Here is a 21958-nt window from a genome sequence, read left to right on the forward strand (position 1 = left end):
ATGTTTCTCCATAGAGCTGTGATTGCTTTTGGTGGCTCTGCTTTTGCAGTTTTTGCCGCTGTGGGAAAGAGTGGTGATGATTCTGGTTTTCTATGTCCACCTATAATCCCTGGGCGCTGGGATTGGTAAGTATAGTGCTGTAGACACCTGCTTTGAATAACACAGCAGGAATTAATAGGATTTTTATATCTCTTACTCAGCTGGGGAGTTCCTCTGGTTTCCAGGAGCTGATCATATCATAGATGTGACTGCCAGGGTGGGGAGCGAATAGACTTTATCGTAGGACGGTTTGCCTGGTTTATGACTGACACAAATTGTGATCCATTTCACATTAAAGCAGCGGTTCCCAACAGTCCTCAAGTACCCCCTTAACAGTTCAGGATTTAGGGATTACCCAGTTGTGTCTGAGGAGTTTTTTAGAAAACCCTTTACACACAATAGGGTAATCCTGGACTGGTAGGGGGGTAGTTGATGGCATATATATATATATATATTCGGCCTGATTTACTGAACAGCAGCCTGAGGTTTGAGCGTTAAATGTCCCAGGGAGAGATGTTAGGTTTGCAAGATGCATTACTGGTACCCTGCAAACCACAGTATGGGTCCCTGGGATAGCAGGGTGGGCCAGTGCTCCAATAGCACCAGCTGCTAAGTAACAGTCAGACCAGAACTTGTATTTTGCTTAATAGTTTCACTTATGCCTAATTGCACCTCACCTGTATCTGATCAATTTGCTAGCAGGCTTTTAAAAGAAGGGATCAGCATGCTACCAATGTCTCTAATAAACTTGAAACATCTGGAAGGATGTACAGAGAAGGAGCGTGAGTGTAAGCTGCAGGAATGGAGGGGGTGGGGCATTCTAGGCACCAGAACAGCTGTAGTGGTTATGGTACTTGCTAGTTCCATGCTGTCTTTCTTTCTACAGGGCGTGAACAGGCCAGCCTAACAGGACAGCGTCTGGAACTTCTTGGAAGTGAAGGGAATAACTTTAGCTGCATTATTTATTTGTCATTGACCAGATTCACAGAAACATGTGTACAGGGGAAGGAAAGGTTTTACTGGACCCTCTATTGCACATGTGGGATTAGGCTGCTGCATGTAGACCTCTGAAATCCCAATTCTTGCTGCCTATGCATATTTTGAATAGTTGCAGAATAACCGTTATTGAGCTGTTTTGTTGGTGGTTTGGCTTTCTTTAATCTTCTTATAGATATTAAAATGAGCAGCTCCAGTCTGCTTAACGAAGGACCTCCAATCCGACCAGTTCCTGCGGAATCCAAGTGGATACCAGATCTTTCTGTAAGCTATATCTAGTGGTGACTCTATTTTTAAAGCGTTTCTGGTGTGCATTCTGTTTCTGCTTTTAACCCTGGTCATTGTCTCCATCTTAGTATTTTAAAGATGGCCCACGCATTGAGGCTGCATTCAGGAAGTACATCCACCGTGCAGATCCAGAACAAACAAAAGAAAGTTATGAAATAATAGTCTGCCATGATAATGTGATCCGCTACTTTTGTATGAAGGTAAACTGCTTCCACTTATCATTCTAAATCATCTGTGGTCACCACCGGTATCTTCCAGGCCCTCTATTCCTAACCTGCATTTTTAGTTTTTCTTTAAACACCCTTATTTAACAAAGTAAATGGAGTACACTAAACCCAGAACAACTATACAAAATTGAAATGAGAATCCAGTATTGTAAAATTGTGTACCATTTTTACTATAATGAATTGTGCTGCTTATTAAACAGGTTTTCATCCAAATGTTATCAAATCTTGTGGTAATTGGATGGCATGTACTAATCTGACAGCCTTTACAGCAGGCTTCCGGAAACGCCAGCCCTCCAGATGTTGCTGAACTACAACTCCCATGATTCTCAGACCATTTAATTCATAGAATCATAAGAGTTGTAGTCAGGGCCGGACTGGGGATGCAAAGCTGCCCTGGAAAAAATTTATGCCAGCTCCATAAGTCATTGCGCCATGTAAGGTTATGTCGAGAGATTATTTTCTAATATAAAATATTGGTCCTTTCAGAGTAACTGTTTAATTATACAGTAAGCATACTTGCATGCAGACAGACAAGCTCATTGACCTAAAAACACAAGCTCACATACAAGCAAGCTCACTCACTAGCAAGCGCGCGTGCACACAGCTTATTGTAGTGGTAATGGTGTCTATAGCCTGTCCCTGCAGGCTTTTTAATGTAAAAACTGACCTTTCAGAGAAAAGGCAGTGTTTGCATTGCTTCAAAGTGACAATCACTCAGACGGTCACTAGAGGTGCTTCCTGTGTTTCTACATTAAGGGCCTCCATGCTCCAGTCTCATTAAGCTGGGGAGCAGAAACCACACACCTTGCAGTTTGCCTGGCCCTGGTTGTAGTTGAGCAACATCTGGGGGGGGGGGGGGGGGGCAGAGTTTGTGGAATCCTGCTTTACAGGATGGGGAGATGGGGAGTTATTTAAAAATAACCTCTCAAGACCTATATTGTTCAAACGTGTCTTATGCCTTCCATGTACTGACAAAATGTATATCTTCATCTACAGGGCACTACAACTCCCACCGGAAGCTTGGCCCTGACTGTCTCTCTATCATGGTAGTATTACAAAGCTGGTGATAAAACCTAATGGTGATGTGTCGCTGAAGATGCTTGGTGATGCTGGCTTTATGCCCCCGGGGAAACTCACGGGAGCTTAGCTCTGAGCTGGATGTCCTCCTTGAGACCTCTGTGTTGGACACACAAGTTACCATGACTCCCTTACCTTTCTGTTTAATAGACACTCTCCAGTTGAAGCAGTCTTTCAATGCATATATTGCACACCGCATGGGTGGATCAAATAATAGTATAATTTTTTCTCATCACTGCACTAAGATGAAGGTTCTAGTTTCTGAATATGCAGCACCATGTTTTAAGTTACAATGCCTTGTGTTCACCAAATGGCTTTACAACTCAAGCTTGGCACCTCCTATTGCGCACCTGTTACGACATTGCAGACCCTGTAGCTATAGCTTGTCTGCCTAGTCCAAATGGCTTCTTGCAAACCAAAGTACAGTTGAAAGAAGTTACCTGGCTTGGTTAGTGTAAATACTGTATCTTAAATATAAGGGGCAGTTATAATAAAACAATGTAAAAACCCATTTGTATGCATGTTGACAGGACTGCTTAATTAAAAGCAAATAAAATGACTTCCTACTTATTTTCGTTATTGTATTGGTGGCTTCTGGCTTCACACTTCTCATAGGTACTAGATGTTCAGAACTTGAACTAAAAGTTCATCCTTCATTGTATGTGGGTCGTGTGGACTTGCCACTCAAAGGGAGTATCTAATCTTGTTTGTGTTTGGCAGATACCTTGTGTGACCACTGCGGCTACTCTTCCCACCAGAACTGTATTAACCTTAAGACTTCCACCTAGGGTTTGGACATGGGCTGGTGGGGTCCTGTCTGGCCCTGGAACTCTTTCTCCCTGACTTCTTGAACCAGGCGTACATCACCTGGCTGAGCCCCCTCACTTCATTGAGGGAGCATTTGTGGTCTGCACCTCCTTCAGCTACTTAAGAGCTCCCTAGTACTCTTGGTCATTGATGGAGCACTGGGAGCTGTTAAAGTGGTCTGCATCTGATATTGGTGCCGAACACAATACTAAACCACCAGGGATCCAGCTTGCCTTCCACTAGACAATGTGAGGATATTTATATGGTGGTGATCTTAACATTATAAACATTATCGAATTGATATATTGGCATTGTTCCCCTTAAATTAATGCTAAGAGCTACTCATTATTTTAACGCTTATAGACTCTGGAGTACACTTTATTAGAGGATTTGTATTTCACACATTACAAACCAACTATAAAAATGTAGTTTATTGTGACAATGTAACATGCATGAAAATCAGCTACTGTGGCTGACCCACAGGAACAGGTAGGCTCCCCAATCTCCCCAATCTCCCCAATCTCCCCAATCTCCCCAAGAAATAGACTGACCGCACAGCCTGAATCTGTGGAACCGTTATGGGCATGAAGGACTTCCAGCTAACTCTTGTTTTATGAAGATTGAATGTATAGTTTTAAAGTTATAAAAATGTATGTTTAAATTGTACGTTATAATTGGGTTACCTCTCAGGCTAAGGGGAGGGAATCTGTGGGAGGTAACCATTGTGTGAGTGGGTAATGTTTAATTGGATGTGGGCGTCTCCCTTGCAGGGGAGAATTGCATAAAAGCAGAGTGTGTGTAATTAAACCAGAGTTCTTCTTGACCCTCAATACGTAGCCTTGTCTTGTTATTGGAGGGAACTGCTATATCACACTGGGGATTGCTATGCTCTGCATACTCCCTTGAGCTTTTATCACTTAGTTCTTGTTCCTGATACCCTCTCCTGGAGGAGAGGTCTTCCCCACACGGTCCTGAATGCTGGAGGTTCATTCCAGGGTGGACGGAAGACGGCGCGGCTCCAGTTAAGCTACGGCGGTTGTGGAATCTGCGGTGGTTGTGGTGTCCAGTGCGGTGCTTGTGGTCCTCGACGCAAGCTAGGAAGCGTCCATCAACGGAAGGACAAATACAATAGTTCTCAGACCAGTTAACCATTCGTTCTCATCCAATATGAATAATTCTAACCGGATTTTAACTTTCCTAATTAGACTATTATCCCTAATTTCAGGTAGGTTTTTTTTTGTTTTTGTTTTTTTACAAATTACCAGTAAATATTCCTCCTGCAGTAAGGAATTTATATAACTAGATATCACTAAATCAGATTTCATAATAGTTGACATCTGACCAGCCTTTTTATCCAGATGTTTTTAGTAAAATTAATTCAAATTAAATAAAACCAGCTTCTTTGTGTAGAATTTCTTTTAGACTTGGAGATATATCCTAGGAATTGTGAATGCAGGTATAAATGAGAATTGTGGGGAAATAGGAAAGTTTTCAGTTGGAGAGACAAATTTTCATTTTTTTTTTAAATTTTTGGGAAGTGCGAAAGTTAGGTGTCCTCATTCCTACACCAGATGTTAGATCTAAGATCTCTGCCTTTCGCTTTTTTGTCCTTAATTTTGAAAGGAGAATCTTCCTTTACGTCAGTGGTTCCCAACCCAGTCCTCAAGTACCCCCTAACAGTCCAGGATTTAGGGATTACCCTGTGGTGTCTAAGGTGTTTTTTAGAAAAAGGGGGAAAAAAATAAACACTTTAGACACAACAGGGTAATCCCTAAATCCTGGACTGGTAGGGGGTACTTGAGGGATGGGAACCTCTGGTTTATCTTCCCAATAGAGTAAGGTGGGTGTGTCTTCCCTACAGGCTATCAAGAGTTTGGTCAGTAAATGGCATAACACCACCAGAAATTTGTCAGGAGTTCCAATTATCCTTTGTGTAAGGGGTTAACTGGATTTTGTGATGCAATTGATGTCATTTTTGGCTATCTTTATGCCTATCCGTCAAAGACCTGTGAGACTTCAGAGACTTTCTTTAGATGTCTCCTTTTTGTCCATAAAATTAGAATTTTGACACCACTGAACCCTTGTTCGCCTTTCCTTACAATGGAACTTTGTATCAATCCATAATATTTAAAGTTACATTAACTTGGTGTTCTCTGTAGTCCTGTATCTGGTTTTCTTGTGTGAATCTATATAGTAATGTGATATGCTGTCACATTACTATATATTAGCCCATGAAGTTGACAATGCTCTGGTAGAATGTGTTCTTATCCTGATCATTAGCGAAATCTAACGTTTCAATGTAGATAAAGAGGCCGCCTCACCTTTCCTAACTCCTGAAGGTAAAATGAAGAGTTAGTCAGTCTTTCTGTATGATTCAGAATGAACTAGCTTCAGTTCATGACATCCAAACGTTGCCACCTAACTTCCTCTTGAGAAGTAAGATTGGGGTAGAATGATGGAAGGACCACTTCTTGAGAGAGATGAAACTGAGAAATAAAGGAAGGAAGAAACTGTGACAAAGTGATCTTCGCCACTTTGTCCTGGAGAGGCCTGCTTGCCTGCCTCCTCCCCTGCGACTATGGCCCTGGACTATATTGCCCTGTAAAACTTACATTTGGGGGTGGCGAAACCGACCTCGCCACGTGTCCTTGGAGGGGGCTGATTGCCCGCCTCTTGCCTTTGGACTATGGACCAGACTTTATGGGAATGTGATACCCCAGATAGCTATACCATGGAGCCTATTCATATAATGAAAGACTATGGGAAAGACTTTAGCTCCATGGCAATTGTACTGTGTGAATAGGATCTGCGCGCTCAGATCCCAGCTATCTGGGGATATGTGAAATGTCGGTGTGTTATGGATAAAAAGTTACTTTCTGTATTTTAAAGTGTTTTATGTCTTTCTGTAACCATGTGGTTAATGGAGTCTGCTTCTAGCCCTGTATAATTGGATTACTTTCCTCTTTGTCTCCAGGATAGAGGCCTATGTAAAACCTGTCTAAACCGGTTTGCCATGCGGCTAGTAAGGGACAAAAGATACTTTTAGTAACTTTTGAAACCCTGGTCGGATTCATGACATTTTTTAATATGTTGTTCCCCTGAATGGATTGATTGTGGATATGTATTTTTATGTGAATGTGATGTATGGTTTTAGAGTTATGAAAGTTGTGTAAAAAGTATATTTTAACTGTATGTATAATGGGATTATGTGTCACACTAAGGGGAGGGGATGTGTGGGTTGCACCCATGATACTATTGGTTATTTTATGCCTCCCCCTGGGTGTGGCCTGTATGTGTACACTTGTAATAAAAACCAGGCTGGGTGTTCCAGCACCTCAGACCTCTTCTGACCCTCAATACGTAGCCTCGTCTCGTTATTGGAGGGAACTGCTATATCACACTGGGGATTGCTATGCTCTGCATATTCCCCTGAGCTTAATCACTTAGCTCTTTTAAGAGCCTGTTCCGTATACGCTCTCCTGGAGGAGAGGTCTTCTCCACACGGTCCTGGAGGACAGAATCCGATCCAGGGTGGAAGGAAGACGGCGAGGCTCCAGTTAAGCTACGGCGGTTGTGGAGCCTGCGGTGGTTGTGGTGTCGTCTGCAGTGCTTGGAGTCCTCTGTAAGCGCTAGGAGCATCCATCAACGGAGGGTACTCGGTCGGAGTACACGGAGCTCCGTTACAGTGGTGGCAGCGGTGGGATCGTTCCTACAGCCAGAAAGACAGCTACAGACAACACCAATTCCTTGGAGTTACAAATTGAGGGCAACGTTAGCACTCGTGCAGCGCCCCTGGCAGCAGAGGTATCCAGCGACTTGGAGCAGACAAGTCTGGAAGGCTCTGACACTGAGGATTATGGGCTGGCCGAGGTGAGGCAGCGAGTGGCCCAGTATGGGGGTTATGTATCCATGGAGATATTCCAGGGGATCTGGAACCAGGTCATGGCTAAGCGAAAATCAAGGATGGACGGAGAGTATACTCAGCGGAAAGAGTGTTACAGCAGCAGAGTAGAGGCTGCATCCGAGGAGGTTAGCCGTCTTCCCCTGAGGCGGCAGTGTGTAACCCAGGGAGCTAAAGGTTCTGTCCTTCCTCCCCAGCGGCAGAGTAAGTCCCAGGGAGCTAAAGGTGCCGTCCTTCCTCCCCAGCGGCAGATTGAGTTACAGGGGGCCGAAGGTGCCGTCCTTCCCCCCCAGCAGCAGTGTGTCCTACAGAGAGCAGAGACAGTTGGTCCCTCTCTTCAGCAGCAGGACAATGTTACGGGAGTGGAGACAGGCGGTCTCCCTCTCCAGCGGCAGCCTGTGTTTCAGGGAGAGGAGCACAGCACCCCCTCTCCCCAGCGGCAGCTTACCCTAACAAGGGGAGACACCAATCTCCCATACGGCGCAGATGGGACCGTGGTCTCTGTGCCTGACCTACAGGGATGCTGGCCAGCCTGTCCAGATCCCCAACTACCCTCATTGGGACAACAGGAGGAGGGGGTAAGTACAAATTCCCCTCCCCAGCTAACTCCTAGCGTGGCACCAGGGTTAACAGAGGAGATGTTAACCCCCACTGACTCCCATGTTCCGCTGGCTACTAAGCCAGACTATGTTCCAAGCATCCCAGCAGAAGAGCTGGCAGCTGGGCAGAGTGCAGTCGGCCTCTGCCCTACCTTTCTCCCTGGTCCAGAGCCTGATGTCCGGCAGGCTATCTCAGCAGAAGAGCTGGCATCAGGGCAGAGCGCCGCTGGCCTCTGCCCTTCAAGTCCCCTCAGCGTGTTACCCCATCACCACAGCAAAATACCCAGGTGCAGTAACTGTTTGTTGTGGGTGGGCTGCTCTTGTACTTTGTTGTTGTGGGGGGGCTACTCTGGCATCTATATATTGTGGGTTGGCGGATCGACTAACGGAGGCACTGACCGACAGAAGGTCAGGTGCCTGGTTAGTCTTCCCCCCAAAGGGGAGATGTGTGACAAAGTGCCCTTCGCCACTTTGTCCTGGAGAGGCCTGCTTGCCTGCCTCCTCCCCTGCGATTATGGCCCTGGACTATATTGCCCTGTAAAACTTACATTTGGGGGTGGCGAAACCGACCTCGCCACGTGTCCTTGGAGGGGGCTGATTGCCCACCTCTTGCCTTTGGACTATGGACCAGACTTTATGGGAATGTGATACCCCAGATAGCTATACCATGGAGCCTATTCATATAATGAAAGACTATGGGAAAGACTTTAGCTCCATGGCAATTGTACTGTGTGAATAGGATCTGCGCGCTATTCGGTAGTTTTGTGCGCTCAGATCCCAGCTATCTGGGGATATGTGAAATGTCGGTGTGTTATGGATAAAAAGTTACTTTCTGTATTTTAAAGTGTTTTATGTCTTTCTGTAACCATGTGGTTAATGGAGTCTGCTTCTAGCCCTGGATAATTGGATTACTTTCCTCTTTGTCTCCAGGATAGAGGCCTATGTAAAACCTGTCTAAACTGGTTTGCCATGCGGCTAGTAAGGGACAAAAGATACTTTTAGTAACTTTTGAAACCCTGGTCGGATTCATGACAATTTTTAATATGTTGTTCCCCTGAATGGATTGATTGTGGATATGTATTTTTATGTGAATGTGATGTATGGTTTTAGAGTTATGAAAGTTGTGTAAAAAGTATATTTTAACTGTATGTATAATGGGATTATGTGTCACACTAAGGGGAGGGGATGTGTGGGTTGCACCCATGATACTATTGGTTATTTTATGCCTCCCCCTGGGTGTGGCCTGTATGTGTACACTTGTAATAAAAACCAGACTGGGTGTTCCAGCACCTCAGACCTCTTCTGACCCTCAATACGTAGCCTCGTCTCGTTATTGGAGGGAACTGCTATATCACATTGGGGATTGCTATGCTCTGCATATTCCCCTGAGCTTAATCACTTAGCTCTTTTAAGAGCCTGTTCCGGATACGCTCTCCTGGAGGAGAGGTCTTCTCCACACGGTCCTGGAGGACAGAATCCGATCCAGGGTGGAAGGAAGACGGCGAGGCTCCAGTTAAGCTACGGAGGTTGTGGAGCCTGCGGTGGTTGTGGTGTCGTCTGCAGTGCTTGGAGTCCTCTGTAAGCGCTAGGAGCATCCATCAATGGAGGGTACTCGGTCGGAGTACACGGAGCTCCGTTACAGAAACCTTCAGACCTTGGAGATTTTTCATGTCCACCTTCATCAAGGAAACTAGTTCCTTCAAGAGCAAGCTGCTTCTTGTGCCTCCTTGGTTGTTCACATACGAAGCAACTGCTTGGTTGTCTGTTTTGACTAGTACCCAAGATTTTTTCGATCATCGGGAGGAATACCAAGACGGCTTTGGAAATAGCTCTTAGTTCTCTTAGATTTGAGTGTAGGCGACTCTCTTCTCGGGTCCACTTCCCTTGTGTCCCTGTGGAATTGAAGTGGGCACCCCATCCAGAGAAACTGGCATTTGTTGTAATAGCGTTCCAAGGAGGTTCCTCCAACGGGAAGCCTTTTGCCAAATTCTTCTTACCCATCCACCAGTCCAACCCTTTTCTTACTGGCAGGGGCAGACCTATTATTTGCTCCCAATCTGTTTCTACTTTGTCGAATTGAAGAAGGAAGCAATTCTGAACAGTGTGAAACTTCCATTGGGCCCATTTTACCAGCCCAATCGTTGAAGTGAAAGAAACAAGGAGGCTCATGACTTCTCTGGCTGAGCCAGTCTCAAAACCTTGTAGTTTTATTATTTTGTCTCAGATCCTCACAGCCCTCTCTGGAAACAGGAACACATGGGCGGAGATAGTGTTTATTACTGCTCTGAGGAATATAAACTTTTGTGAAGGAATTAGGAAACTTTTCTCTATGTTCAGAAGCCAACCGTGGTCTCAAAGAATGTTCATCGTAACCCAAGTATGATGAGCCACTATCCTTTGAGATAGTCCTATGATAAGGATATTGTCCAAGTAATGGAAGATTGCGATACCTCTCACTCTTATTAAGGCAATCAAGGTGACAAGAACTTTTGAGAGCGTTCTTGGTGCCAAGCTGAGGCCAAATGTCAGTCCCCGGAATTGAAAATGCCTTCCTAGAGCCCAGAATCTGAGAAACCGCATATGATCATGGTTTGTAGAGATTTGGTAGTAGGCGTCCCTCAAGTCTATAGATGTCATCCAATCCCCTCTTTTGATACTTTTTAAGATGGTCTGTAAAGATTCCATCTTAAATGTTCTTACGTCGAGCATGGAGTTAACTCCTTTCAAGTTCAGGATGAGACGCCACTTTCCCTGGGGTTTTGGAGCCAAGAACACTGTGGAGTAAACCCCTTGGAACCTTTCCTGTTTTGGAACTTCTTCTATAACTTTTTGTTCCAGAAGAGTAGAAATGCAGGCCCTCATGGCCCTTCGTTTGATGCCTGCCAACACCTTTGATTTCTTGAAGAAAGAAGATTTTGCGTAAGAGGCAAATTTTATCCTGTAACCCTCTCTTATGATGGAATTGCCCCACACGTCCACAGCGGATAAAATAACTTCAGTCTTCCTCCCACAGTCCCCGAATGGGCAGTTCTTCCCAGAGGTTCTAGCTCCTCTTCCTCTGGAAGCCTTATTGGTCAATAATGTGAGAAGATTTTCCAAGAAAAATTTCTGGAATACTCTCTTCCTGGTCTATAGCTTCTGCTGTCCCGAAAGGACCGATCCTTGAAGCGCTTAGTCTTCCAAGAGGAGTGCGGTGTAAGGGGAGGAGGGACTCTTTATACCTATCAGTCTAATTCATCTAATTAATTCCTGTCCTGTGACTGCTAAGTGATGCTGCCATGATTAGCCAGGAAAAGGGCAGATATGCAAACTCTCTGCTACGGCAATACAAAGCAAATCCCTGATTGCAGAAACATTGGTAGTAAAAGTCCAATGTTTCTGGCGAAATTCCATTGGAATAAAAGAAATATCTGACTAAAAGAAATCTCTGAAGGAAAATTCTCTGAAAAGACAAAAGATTGTAGATTATGGCACTAGACCTATAGGATGAAGACATCTGACTTTTACTTCCCAGTGGGTAAAATGCCACTACAGGCAACTGGGTCCTTTACAAATAGCAAACAGAACTTCCTCTAAGAACATTCCTTTGTTTCGCAGTACAGCCAACCCGAACAGCTTCGGATCTTTTTACAGAAGTCCAGACACTTTGAAAGAAAACTTAATAGAGCTATCTTCCAAAAAGACTTTCATGAACTTATTAAAGCCTGTTTTTAGTGCCGAAGCCAGATGGTTAATTCAGGTTCCTCCTTGATTTAAAAGCAGTGAAGGATTTATTTTTATTTTTTTTTAAGGAAAAAAACCTGTTTGCAGACTAAACTCTCAGCAATAGTGATGTACCGAACGGTTCGCTGGCGAATAGTTCCCGGCGAACATAGCGTGTTCGCGTTCACCACGGCGGTCGAACATATGCGCGGTTCTATCCACCCCCTATTCGTCATCATTGAGTAAACTTTGACCCTGTGCCTCACAGTCAGCAGACACATTCCAGCCAGCAGCACACCCTCCCTAGCAGACCCTCCAACCTACTGGACAGCATCCATTTTAGATTCATTCTGAAGCTGCATTCTTAGTGAGAGTAGGGAAAGTGTAGCTGCTGTTGATTTGATAGGGAAATGGATAGCTAGGCTAGTGTATTCAGTGTCCACTACAGTCCTGACGGACTCATCTGATCTCTGCTGTAAGATCAGCACCCCCAAAAAGCCCTTTTTAGGGCTAGAACATCAGTCTGCTTTTTTTATCTGTGTAATCTAATTGCAGTTGCCTGCCTGCCAGCTTCTGTGTCAGGCTCACAGTGGATACTGTGCCCCCTTGCCCAGTGCCACCACTCATATCTGGTGCATTTAAAAACAAAAAAAGTGTTTTCACTGTTATAGATTGAATAGCAGTTAGTTGTCTTCAAGCATGTGTGTCAGGCCTACAGCGACTACTCTGCCAACCTCTGCCAGTGCACAGTGCCACTCATATCTGGTGTCACAATAGCATGCATTTAAAAGCAAAAATATTTTTTTCACTGTAATAGATTGAATAGCAGTTAGTTGTCTGCAAGCGTCTGTGTGTCAGGCCAACAGTGTGTACTCTTCCAACCTCTGCCAGTGCACAGTGCCACTCATATCTGGTGTCACAATAGCTTGCATTTTAAAACCAAAACACTTTTTTGACCGTAATAAAATAGCAGTCAGTGTCCTTCATAAGTGTGTGTTAGGCCTACAGCGTGTACTCTGCCAACCTCTGCCAGTGCACAGTGCCACTCATATCTGGTGTCACAATAGCGTGCATTTAAAAACCAAAAACTTTTTTCACTGTTATAGATTGAATAGCAGTTAGTTGTCTTCAAGCGGGTGTGTCAGGCCTACAGCGTCTACTCTGCCATCCTCTGCTAGTGCACATTGCCACTCTTATTCTGTGTCACAATAGCATGCATTTAAAAACCCAAAAACTTTTTTGACTGTAATATAATAGCAGTCAGTGTCCTTCATAAGTGTGTGTCAGGCCTACAGCGTGTACTCTGCCAACCTCTGCCAGTGCCACTCTTATCTGGTGTCGCAATAGATTGCATTTAAAAACCAAAAAACATTTTTCACTGTTATAGATTGAAGAGCAGTTAGTTGTCTTCAAGCAGGTGCGTCAGGCCTACAGCGTCTACTCGGCCAACCTCTTCCAGTGCACATTGCCACTCTTATCTGGTGTCGCAGTAGATTGCTTTTAAAAACCCAAAAACTTTTTTCACTGTTATAGATTGAAGAGCAGTTAGTTGTCTTCAAGCAGGTGCGTCAGGCCTACAGCGTCTACTCTGCCAACCTCTTCCAGTGCACATTGCCACTCTTATCTGGTGTCACAATAGCATGCATTTAAAAACCCAAAAACTTTTTTGACTGTAATATAATAGCAGTCAGTGTCCTTCATAAGTGTGTGTCAGGCCTACAGCGTGTACTCTGCCAACCTCTGCCAGTGCACAGTGCCACTCTTATCTGGTGTCGCAGTAGATTGCATTTAAAAACCCAAAAACTTTTTTCACTGTTATAGATTGAATAACAGTTAGTTGTCTTCAAGCGGGTGTGTCAGGCCTACAGCGTCTACTCTGCCAACCTCTGCTAGTGCACATTGCCACTCTTATCTGGTGTCACAATAGCATGCATTTAAAAACCCCAAAACTTTTTTGACTGTAATATAATAGCAGTCAGTGTCCTTCATAAGTGTGTGTCAGGCCTACAGCGTCTATTCTGCCAACTTTTGCCAGTGCACATTGCCACTCATATCTGGTGTCACAATAGCGTGCATTTAAAACCAAAAAACTTTTTTTACTGTTATAGATTAAATAGCAGTTAGTTGTCTTCAAGCAGGTGTGTCAGGCCTACAGCGTGTACTCTGCAAACCTCTGCCAGTGCACAGTGCCACTCTTATCTGGTGTCACAATAGCGTGCATTTAAAAACCCAAAAACTTTTTTCACTGTTATAGATTGAATAGCAGTTAGTTGTCTGCAAGTGTGTGTGTCAGGCTTGCAGCGTATACTGTGCCCACTTGCCCAGTGCCACTACTCACTCACTGGTTTCACAATAGCGTGCATTTAAAATCCCAAAACTTTTTTTACTGTTATAGATTAAATAGCAGTTAGTTGTCTTCAAGCGGGTGTGTCAGGCCTACAGCGTCTACACTGCCAACCTCTGCCAGTGCATATTGCCACTCATATCTGGTGTCACAATTGCGTGCATTTAAAACCAAACATTTTTTTTACTGTTATAGATTAAATAGCAGTTAGTTGTCTTCGAGCGGGTGTGTCAGTCCTACAGCGTCTACTCTGCCAACCTCTGCTAGTGCACATTGCCACTCTTATCTGGTGTCACAATAGCATGCATTTAAAAACCCAAAAACTATTTTGACTGTAATATAATAGCAGTCAGTGTCTTTCATAAGTGTGTGTCAGGCCTACAGCGTGTACTCTGCAAACCTCTGCCAGTGCACAGTGCCACTCTTATCTGGTGTCGCAGTAGATTGCATTTAAAAACCCAAAAACTTTTTTCACTGTTATAGATTGAATAGCAGTTAGTTGTCTTCAAGCGGGTGTGTCAGGCCTACAGCGTCTACTCTGCCAACCTCTTCCAGTGCACATTGCCACTCTTATCTGGTGTCACAATAGCATGCATTTAAAAACCCAAAAACTTTTTTGACTGTAATATAATAGCAGCCAGTGTCCTTCATAAGTGTGTGTCAGGCCTACAGCATGTACTCTGCCAACCTCTGCCAGTGCACAGTGCCACTCTTATCTGGTGTCGCAATAGATTGCATATAAAAAACAAAAAACTTTTTTCACTGTAATATAATAGAGGTCAGTGTCCTTCATAAGTGTGTGTCAGGCCTACAGCGTCTATTCTGCCAACCTTTGCCAGTGCACATTGCCACTCATATCTGGTGTCACAATAGCGTGGATTTAAAAACTCAAAAACTTTTTTCACTGTGATAGATTAAATAGCAGTTAGTTGTCTTCAAGCGGGTGTGTCAGGCCTACAGCATCTACTCTGCCAACCTCTGCCAGTGCACAGTGCTACTCATATCTGGTGTCACAATAGCGTGCATTTAAAAACCCAAAAACTTTTTTCACTGTTATAGATTGAATAGCAGTTAGTTGTCTTTAAGTGGGTGTCAGGCCTAGAGCGTCTACTCTGCCAACCTCTGCTAGTGCACATTGCCACTCTTATCTGGTGTCACAATAGCATGCATTTAAAAACCAAAAAACTATTTTGACTGTAACATAATAGCAGTCAGTGTCTTTCATAAGTGTGTGTCAGGCCTACAGCGTGTACTCTGCCAACCTCTGCCAGTGCCACTCTTATCTGGTGTCGCAATAGATTGCATTTAAAAACCAAAAAACTTTTTTCACTATTATAGATTGAAGAGCAGTTAGTTGTCTTCAAGCGGGTGTGTCAGGCCTACAGCGTCTACTCTGCCAACCTCTTCGAGTGCACATTGCCACTCTTATCTGGTGTCACAATAGCATGCATTTAAAAACCCAAAAACGTTTTTGACTGTAATATAATAGCAGTCAGTGTCCTTCATAAGCGTGTGTCAGGCCTACAGCGTGTACTCTGCCAACCTCTGCCAGTGCACAGTGCCACACTTATCTGGTGTCGCAGTAGATTGCATTTAAAAACCCAAAAACTTTTTTCACTGTTATAGATTGAATAGCAGTTAGTTGTCTTCAAGCGGGTGTGTCAGGCCTACAGAGTCTACTCTGCCAACCTCTGCTAGTGCACATTGCCACTCTTATCTGGTGTCACAATAGCATGCATTTAAAAACCCAAAAACTTTTTTGACTGTAATATAATAGCAGTCAGTGTCCTTCATAAGTGTGTGTCAGGCATACAGCGTCTATTCTGCCAACCTTTGCCAGTGCACATTGCCACTCATATCTGGAGTCACAATAGCGTGCATTTAAAAACCCAAAAACTTTTTTCACTGTTATTGATTAAATAGCAGTTAGTTGTCTTCAAGCGGGTGTGTCAGGCCTACAGCATCTACTCTGCCAACCTCTGCCAGTGCACAGTGCTACTCATATCTGGTGTCACAATAGCGTGCATTTAAAAACCCCAAAACTTTTTTCACTGTTATAGATTGAATAGCAGTTAGTTGTCTTTAAGTGGGTGTCAGGCCTACAGCGTGTACTCTGCCAACCTCTGCCAGTGCACATTGCCACTCATATCTGGTGTCACAATAGCGTGCAATTAAAACCAAAAAACTTTTTTCACTGTTATAGATTGAATAGCAGTTAGTTGTCTCCAAGCGTCTGTGTGTCAGGCCTACAACGTGTACTCTGTCAACCTTTGCCAGTTCAAAGTGCCACTCTTATCTGGTGTCACAGTAGCGTGCATTTAAAAACAAAAAAACTTTTTTCACTGTAATAGATTGAATAGCAGTTAGTTGTCTGCAAGTGTGTGTGTCAGGCTTGCAGCATATACTGTGCCCACTTGCCCAGTGCCACCACTCACTCACTGGTTTCACAATAGCATGCATTTAAAACCAAAAAACTTTTTTTACTGTTATAGATTAAATAGCAGTTAGTTGTCTTCAAGCGGGTGTGTCAGGCCTACAGCGTCTACTCTGCCAACCTCTGCCAGTGCACAGTGCCACTCATATCTGGTGTCACAATAGCGTGCATTTAAAAACCAAAAACTTTTTTCTCTGTTATAGATTGAATAGCAGTTAGTTGTCTCCAAGCGTGTGTGTGTCAGGCCTACAACGTGTACTCTGCCTACCTTTGCCAGTTCAAAGTGCCAATCTTATCTGGTGTCACAATAGCGTGCATTTAAAAAAAAAACTTTTTTCACTGTAATAGATTGAATAGCAGATAGTTGTCTGCAAGCGTGTGTGTCAGGCTCGCAGCGTATACTGTACCCACTTGCCCATTGCCACCACTCACTCACTGGTTTCACAATAGCGTGCATTTAAAAACCAAAACACTTTTTTCACTGTTATAGATTGAATAGCAGTTAGTTGTCTCCAAGCGTCTGTGTGTCAGGCCTAAAACGTGTACTCTGCCAACATTTGCCAGTTCACAGTGCCACTCATATCTGGTGTCACAATAGCGTGCATTTAAAACCCAAAAACAGTTAGTTGTCTCCAAGCGGGTGTGTGTCAGGCCTACAATGTGTACTCTGCCAACCTTTGCCAGATCAAAGTGCCACTCTTATCTGGTGTCACAATAGCGTGCATTTAAAAACCCAAAAACTTTTTTCACTGTTATTGATTGAATAGCAGTTAGTTGTCTGCAAGCGTCTGTGTGTCAGGCCTACAACGTGTACTCTGCCAACCTTTGCCAGTGCACATTGCAACTCATATCTGGTGTCGCAGTAGATTGCATTTAAAAACCCAAAAACGTTTTTCACTGTTATAGATTGAATAGCAGTTAGTTGTCTTCAAGCGGGTGTGTCAGGCCTACAGAGTCTACTCTGCCAACCTCTGCTAGTGCACATTGCCACTCTTATCTGGTGTCACAATAGCATGCATTTAAAAACCCAAAAACTTTTTTGACTGTAATATAATAGCAGTCAGTGTCCTTCATAAGTGTGTGTCAGGCATACAGCGTCTATTCTGCCAACCTTTGCCAGTGCACATTGCCACTCATATCTGGAGTCACAATAGCGTGCATTTAAAAACCCAAAAACTTTTTTCACTGTTATTGATTAAATAGCAGTTAGTTGTCTTCAAGCGGGTGTGTCAGGCCTACAGCATCTACTCTGCCAACCTCTGCCAGTGCACAGTGCTACTCATATCTGGTGTCACAATAGCGTGCATTTAAAAACCCCAAAACTTTTTTCACTGTTATAGATTGAATAGCAGTTAGTTGTCTTTAAGTGGGTGTCAGGCCTACAGCGTGTACTCTGCCAACCTCTGCCAGTGCACATTGCCACTCATATCTGGTGTCACAATAGCGTGCAATTAAAACCAAAAAACTTTTTTCACTGTTATAGATTGAATAGCAGTTAGTTGTCTCCAAGCGTCTGTGTGTCAGGCCTACAACGTGTACTCTGTCAACCTTTGCCAGTTCAAAGTGCCACTCTTATCTGGTGTCACAGTAGCGTGCATTTAAAAACAAAAAAACTTTTTTCACTGTAATAGATTGAATAGCAGTTAGTTGTCTGCAAGTGTGTGTGTCAGGCTTGCAGCATATACTGTGCCCACTTGCCCAGTGCCACCACTCACTCACTGGTTTCACAATAGCATGCATTTAAAACCAAAAAACTTTTTTTACTGTTATAGATTAAATAGCAGTTAGTTGTCTTCAAGCGGGTGTGTCAGGCCTACAGCGTCTACTCTGCCAACCTCTGCCAGTGCACAGTGCCACTCATATCTGGTGTCACAATAGCGTGCATTTAAAAACCAAAAACTTTTTTCTCTGTTATAGATTGAATAGCAGTTAGTTGTCTCCAAGCGTGTGTGTGTCAGGCCTACAACGTGTACTCTGCCAACCTTTGCCAGTTCAAAGTGCCAATCTTATCTGGTGTCACAATAGCGTGCATTTAAAAAAAAAACTTTTTTCACTGTAATAGATTGAATAGCAGATAGTTGTCTGCAAGCGTGTGTGTCAGGCTCGCAGCGTATACTGTACCCACTTGCCCATTGCCACCACTCACTCACTGGTTTCACAATAGCGTGCATTTAAAAACCAAAACACTTTTTTCACTGTTATAGATTGAATAGCAGTTAGTTGTCTCCAAGCGTCTGTGTGTCAGGCCTAAAACGTGTACTCTGCCAACATTTGCCAGTTCACAGTGCCACTCATATCTGGTGTCACAATAGCGTGCATTTAAAACCCAAAAACAGTTAGTTGTCTCCAAGCGGGTGTGTGTCAGGCCTACAATGTGTACTCTGCCAACCTTTGCCAGATCAAAGTGCCACTCTTATCTGGTGTCACAATAGCGTGCATTTAAAAACCCAAAAACTTTTTTCACTGTTATTGATTGAATAGCAGTTAGTTGTCTGCAAGCGTCTGTGTGTCAGGCCTACAACGTGTACTCTGCCAACCTTTGCCAGTGCACATTGCAACTCATATCTGGTGTCACAATAGCGTGCATTTAAAACCAAAAAACTTTTTTCCGTGTTATAGATTGAATAGCAGTTAGTTGTCTCCAAGCGTCTGTGTGTCAGGCCTACAACGTGTACTCTGCCAACCTCTGCCAGTGCACAGTGCCACTCATATCTGGTGTCACAATAGCGTGCATTTAAAAAAAAAAACTTTTTTCACTGTAATAGATTGATTAGCAGTTAGTTGTCTGCAAGCTTGTGTGTCAGGCTCGCAGCGTACACTGTACCCACTCGCCCAGTGCCACCACTCACTCACTGGTTTCACAATAGCGTGCATTTAAAAACCAAAAAACTTTTTTCACTGTTATAGATTGAATAGCAGTTAGTTGTCTTCAAGTGGGTGTGTAAGGCCTACCACGTGTACTCTGCCAACCTCTGCCAGTGCACAGTGCCACTCATATCTGGTGTCACAATAGCGTGCATTTAAAAAAAAAAAACTTTTTTCACTGTAATAGTTTGAATAGCAGTTGGTTGTCTGCAAGCGTGTGTGTCAGGCTCGCAGCATATACTGTACCCACTTGCCCAGTGCCACCACTCACTCACTGGTTTCACAATAGCGTGCATTTAAAAACCAAAACACTTTTTTCACTGTAATAGATTGAATAGCAGTTAGTTGTCTCCAAGCGTCTGTGTGTCAGGCCTAAAACGTGTACTCTGCCAACCTTTGCCAGTTCACAGTGCTGCTCATATCTGGTGTCACAATAGCGTGCATTTAAAACCCAAAAACTTTTTTCACTGTTATAGATTGAATAGCAGTTAGTTGTCTTCAAGTGGGTGTGTAAGGCCTACAGCGTCTACTCTGCCAACCTCTGCTAGTGCACAGTGCCACTCATATCTGGTGTCACAATAGATTGCATTTAAAAACCCAAAAACCTTTTTCACTGTTATAGATTGAATAGAAGTTAGTTGTCTTTAAGCGGGTGTCAGGCCTACAGCGTGCACTCTGCCAACCTCTGCCAGTGCACATTGCCACTCATATCTGATGTCACAATAGCGTGCATTTAAAAACCCAAATTTATAAAAATGTATGTTAAAATTGTATGCTATAATTGGGTTACCTCTCAGGCTAAGGGGAGGTAATCTGTGGGAGGTAACCATTGTGTGATTGGGTAATGTTTAATTGGATGTGGGCGTCTCCCTTGCAGGGGAGAATTGCATAAAAGCAGAGTTCTTCTTGACCCTCAATACGTAGCCTTGTCTCGTTATTGGAGGGAACTGCTATATCACACTCTTTTTTCCTGTTACGCTCTCCTTGGAGGAGAGGTCTTTCCTACACGGTCCTGAATGCTGGAGGTTCATTCAGGGTGGAAGGAAGACGGCGCGGCTCCAGTTAAGCTACGGTGGTTGTGGAGTCTGCGGTGGTTGTGGTGTCGTCTGCAGTGTGTGGTGTCCTCAGGAAGCTCTAGGAGCATCCGTCAACGGAAGGCGTCCATTACACTCCCTAATTCCCACGGTATTAGGGAGTTATCTACCAAAAGGCTGAAAGACCTAAATTGGTCTTTCAGACAAATTTACTAATACTAAGTAAAAATGACTTAGTATTAGTAAATTTTGCCCCTACTCACTATACCGCGAGAAGGGGCATGTCTAGTAAACAGTGAGCAGCCTGTGGCTGCTCAGTGTTTTAAAAAAAAAAAATAGCCCCCCATCGGCGGGTGGGGGCTCCTCTGATGAAACATCACTCTTAAAAAAGGTCTCAAGTTTGCTCCCACATCCCAAAATTCGGATTTCAATATCTGCATAGACCTACATAAATTTATACGGAAGATCTCAATCAAAAAATTCTTCATGGAAAAAAACAGGATACAACAGGAGGCGGATCAGGATTACACACATACTGAACTACATCCTACCTCCACCTTCTACCCACAACATATGAAGAATGACTCCATTAGAGTATTTGAGAAAATGGTTGAGAAGGACTTTAGAAATAAATTACTAAGAAGATCACGAAAGACAATTTAACTAGAAAAGAAAGGAATGCCCTTAAACAGCTCATGAGATCTGAGGATATCACAATAAAAGCAGCAGACAAAGGGGGCGGACTAGTCGTCTTGAACACCAGTGACTATATAGAAGAAAATCAGAGACTATTGGGAGATACCAGCACCTACCTGCAATTGAAAGGTGATCCTACTACCCAATATCAAGATGAACTCAAGGAAATATTGAATTTCGGAAAAGAGAGAGGGATCTTGAATGAAAGGGAATATAAATACCTATATGTCCAGCACCCAAGGATACCGATATTTTACCATCTACCAAAGATACATAAAAGACTGGTGAAACCCCCTGGAAGGCCAATTGTATCGGGAATTGGATCCCTTACTGCAAATCTTTCTGAATATGTTGATCAATACCTACAGCGTCTACTCTCCTGTTTAAAATCCTACCTCAGAGACGCTACTCAAATTTTAAACATTTTATCTGGGTTTAAGTGGGAAAAGGAGATGATTTTAGTTACTGCCGACGTTACCTCTCTTTACACAATAATTGAACACCTCCAAGGATGTGAGGTGACCCAGTTTTCTCTATCAAAGTATTCAGAATTGAAAAATGACCTTATCGATTTTCTCATCCAGTGTATTATTTTTATCCTTACACACAACTACTTCTGGTGTGACGATTTCTTTTATTTACAGATTGAAGGTATTGCCATGGGACACGATTTGCGCCAAGTTACGCTAATCTATTTATGGGCAAATGGGAAGAGGAATTCATATGGACCCATTGCCCATTTGGCGCAAATCTGTCCCTATGGCAGAGATACATCGATGATTGCTTTTTTATATGGAAGGGAGATCTTGAATCTCTTGAGCATTTTAAGTTATATCTTAACAATAATCCCTATCATTTGAATTTTACTTTTAACCACTCCAAGGAACACATCGAGTTTTTAGACCTGGATATCTACATCGAAGAGGGACAAATCAACATCAAGACTTTT

This window comes from Pelobates fuscus, chromosome 10 (genome assembly GCF_036172605.1).
Source record: "Pelobates fuscus isolate aPelFus1 chromosome 10, aPelFus1.pri, whole genome shotgun sequence".
In the NCBI taxonomy this organism is placed as follows: domain Eukaryota; kingdom Metazoa; phylum Chordata; class Amphibia; order Anura; family Pelobatidae; genus Pelobates; species Pelobates fuscus.